This window comes from Gopherus flavomarginatus, assembly GCF_025201925.1.
Source record: "Gopherus flavomarginatus isolate rGopFla2 chromosome 13 unlocalized genomic scaffold, rGopFla2.mat.asm SUPER_13_unloc_1, whole genome shotgun sequence".
Lineage (NCBI taxonomy): Eukaryota > Metazoa > Chordata > Testudines > Testudinidae > Gopherus > Gopherus flavomarginatus.
Window position 1 is genome coordinate 5363320 of NW_026114609.1, and position 4242 is coordinate 5367561.

At 45.5% G+C, this 4242-nt stretch overlaps 1 non-coding gene across 1 annotated transcript; it reads right to left on the reverse strand.

Moving 5' to 3' along the window:
- Positions 1-1989: 1989 nt before the first annotated feature.
- TRNAI-AAU (transfer RNA isoleucine (anticodon AAU)) lies at positions 1990-2062 on the reverse strand. The gene has a single exon. It is a non-coding gene; the product is annotated as a tRNA-Ile (tRNA).
- Between the last annotated feature and the right edge of the window lie 2180 nt (positions 2063-4242).

Consider the following 4242-nt stretch of genomic DNA (forward strand, 5'->3'; position numbering starts at 1 on the left):
CGCCACGAGGGGTGAGGGTCTCTGAGTCTAGGCTCCAGTCTGAGCCCCAGGAATCCAAATCAGATCATCCAGGCCAGACAGGCCACAGGGATTTTGTCACAGTATAGATGCCCTCTCACGGTATGCCTACATTGCAACATAAGCCCAGGGTTAGCAGAGGTCATGTCAGCAGCCCCAACACATAAACATAAACCATGAGGAAAAGACCCACTCCCAAATAAGCTGGGCAGTGTCCTTCCCGCTATGGTTCGTAAGTCCAGCAACCAAAAGCTTTTTAACATGAACCATCCCCTCTCTGCACCCTACTCACAGCTGTTGTCCTTAGTCAGTGCAAGCCCAGAGGTGCCTTTGTACAGTTCACCTGCCATCCTGAGTGGAAAAGGGGGAAAATAAGAAGGCACCGCACTCACTGTGCTGTCTAGGGACTCACTCATCCCTCCATAGCCACCCTATCCTAAAGTTGGTCTAACATCTAATTTTTAGTATGATGACCCAAGCCCCAGCCCACTTGGCTTTGGAACCCCTGTCCACTGCCTAGCAAGTGCTATTGAATTGAGAGTGAGTCCCTCAGTCGGGGTCTGCCAAGTACAGTTGTGCTGCCCTTGATTCACACAACAAGGATAACAACGCTATATTTCTCCTGCCCCAAAAACAAGGAGACTGGGAATCCAACACCAGGCAAAAGTGATCATTTCGGCAAGCAACCCAACATATTTCCAACATACCGTAAAATCCACATGCAGATTCATACATGAAACCTTGCAAGAAAATCTTCCTGAGGTGGAGGTCTGAAGCACCTGCTGCTGGAGGGAAGGAGGGAGCTGTGGGTTGGGATTGAGGGGCACTGGGAATAGGAGGGGCCTGTGGGTTGGGACAGAGGAGAAGGGTGAAGAGGAGTAGGCTCTGGTAGGGAGAGAGGAGCAGTGTGCATAGGAGGGACTAAGGGTTGGGACTGAGGGGCACTGGGAAAAGAGGGGACATGGGTTTAGGCTGAAGAGCATCCTTGTTTGGGGATCCAGCAGGAAAGGGGAAGGCAGCAGGCGATTCTAGTTCCTTAGGGATATTCTGTGTTTGTATGTGTGTGTGTGCAGGGAAGGAACATGCTATATGCCCAGAGGCCTTTATTCTTCCAGGCTGCAAGGACAAAGGGGCTGTCAGGAAGTTTCCCCTTCAAACTCATACAGAAGAAGGCCCTTCTGAGGAAAGGGAAAATTCTGAAGAGAAAAAGTAACATCAAAGGGGACTCCAGAAAGACAGTCAAGAGCTTGGTGAGTAGTTTATCACCTGACCAGGGACTTGAAGCCTGGACCCTCAGATTAAATGTCTGATGCTCTACCAACTGAGCTAGCCAGCCTCACAAGGAGCAAGAGCAACTTGGTGCAGAGGAAAAGCTAGTGAAGAAAACAAGTGCAAGAAACAATAGGGGAAACCTGCTGCTCTCACTGGCCTGGTCAATACTACGAGTTTATATTGAATTTAGCAGCATTAAATCGCATTAACCCTGCACCCATCCACACAACAAAGCCCTTTATATCGAAATAAAGGGCTCTCAATACTGATATCTGTACTCCTCCCCGATGAGGGGAGTAGCCCTGAAATTGGTATTGCCATGTTGGATTAGAGTTAGTGTGGCTGCAATTCGACGATATTGGCCTCCGGGCACTATCCCACAGTGCACCATTGTGACCACTCTGGACAGCAATCTGAACTTGGATGCACTGACCAGGTAGAGAGGAAAAGCCCCATGAACTTTTGAATTTCATTTCCTGTTTGCCCAGCGTGGAGCGCCGATCAGCACAGGTGACCATGCAGTCCCAGAATCAAAAAAGGGAGCGGGAGGGGAAAAGCCACTTCACAGGCATTCAGAGAGGGAGAGGAGACAAAAGCAGGAGCAGGGGAAGTATAACAGACCTTTTGAGCATAGAAATCACTGCTGCTCCTACAACAGCAAGGACAGGCCAGTAGGAGCTGGGAAAATTAAGCCCTCATTGTTTCTGCCTCGATTCAAACGAGAGACCTTTTACATATTAAGCAAACGTGCTAACCACTACACTACAGAAACTCTGTCCCAGAGTTCTGCCCCTCCCTTCATGAGAACATAAGAATATAAGAACAGCCATACTGGGTCAGACCAATGGTCCATCCAACCCCACATCTTATCTGCCAACAGTGGCCAATGTCAGGTGCCCCAGAAGAACTGAACCTAACAGGTAATGATCAAGTGATCTCTCTCCTGCCATCCATCTCCACCTTCTGACAAACAGAGGCTAGGGATACCGTTCCTTACCCATCCTGGCAAATAGCCATTCATGGACTTAACCTCCATTAATTTATCTGGAAAACGAAGGAAGAGTACTTGTACAAAATACAGTAGGAAGATATATATATATACATATATATACACAGAGAACATAAAAAGATGGATGTTGCCATACACATTATAACAAGAGTGAGCACTTAAGGTGAGCTGTTATCAGCAGGAGAAAAAACCTTTTGTAGTGATAATCGGGATGGCCTATTTCCAACAGTTGACAGGAAGGTGTGAGTAACAGTAGGGGGCAAATAAACATGGGGAAATAGTTTTACTTTGTGTAATGACCCATCCACTCCCAGTCTTTATTCAAGCCTAATTTAATGATGTCCAGTCTGAAAATTAATTTCAATTCAGCAGTCTCTTGTTGGAGTCTGTTCTTGAAGTTTTTTTGTTGTAATATTGCGACTTTTAGGTTTGTAATCGATTGACCAGGGAGATTGAATTGTTCTCTGACTGGCTTTTGAATGTTATAATTCTTGACATCTGATTTGTGTCCATTTATTCTTTTATGCAGAGACTGTCTGCTTTGGCCAATGAAGGAAGGGGCTGGATTCAATGATTCCTTCCAGTGCTAGGAGATAGGGTACATCCATTATCTTTTTTTTTTCTTACTGCACATCAGACCCAGGACTTCCACCCAGCAGTTCTTGGGGCCGTGGGACAGAACTGAGTTTCAGTGGCAGCAGTGAGGAAGAACGGTTGGGACTGAGCTGTCTGGGGAATATTTTAATCCTTATTTAATTTTCAGAGGATTCAATCAATGCAGCTTCCATTTCTTCGTCTTTCCCAAGGAAATAATGTTTCTGTGTGAAGTACTCAAACCTTTTAATAATAAGAAGTGAAATGAAATGGCCACATGATAGCAACAGAATCTAAGAAATTTGTTAGTTTCTAGGGTGCCACACATACTCCTGTTCTTTTTGAGGAAACAGACTAACACAGCTGCTCCTCTGAAACCTAAGAGATGAGAAGCCATGTTCTTGTTCAATGAGCATTGAAGCTGAAAAGGGAGATGTTTTCTCTTTGACTTCTAGGCCCCCACTTCTAATCCACTACACACCCCTTTCCTCCTGCAGCCACAAAGAGAACCCCACAATCATGCTAGTAGCACCCTCTGACCCTGCGATGAAAGAGAAGCCCTGAGACCCCTGTGCTGTCCCATCACCTCTTTGCTCAAACTGCCCTTGAAACCCAATGGGGTTTCCTTGGGCAGTTTTGACTCACTCCCAGAAAGGGTGCACTTTTAGGAGCAAGTTCCAAATAGTGCAATTAACCAGCCAGAAGGGGCAGGAGATGTCAGTGTAGGAGCCATTGAAATAACTCTGCACTTACTTAGATGCAGACATAACAAGCTCTGTGGTTGGTAAACTTACAGAGGCTCTGCTCTTGCTCATGAACTAGCAGCCCATGACCTGTAAACAGCTGCCATTTGAATGCATCTGAAAGTTACAAGGAACAATGACCTGTGTTACAGGAAGGTTAACATTTGTTAGAGCCCCAATTGATACTGTGCGCACGAAGAGAGGTTTGAATGTGTCACAGGGAGTTTGGTAAATCTTGGTTATTTTATTTTTGTAACAGGCTCCTATCCATCTCCAGTAGAGTTTTCAGTCCCCATGGCAACTTATTTACCAAATGTAATAGAAACTAGTCCATTCCTCCCAAGTGGATGTGGTTCTTGTTCTTCTGCACATTGCAGCCCATGGAGGCCAAGGACCTGCAAATGTGTCTTCATTTAATTGATGAAAACAAACCTAGACACTTAGAGGATTGGAAGTGATTTCAGCTGAGGGACATGTTTGCTAGGTTTTTACACACTTGTACAGGAAAGCATTGAGTGTGTTTATTCATTTCAGGGACCCCTATTTAGTAGAGCTCCTGAACATACTGGAAACAAAGTTATTTTTAATTGGAAAAACAGGTTTGTA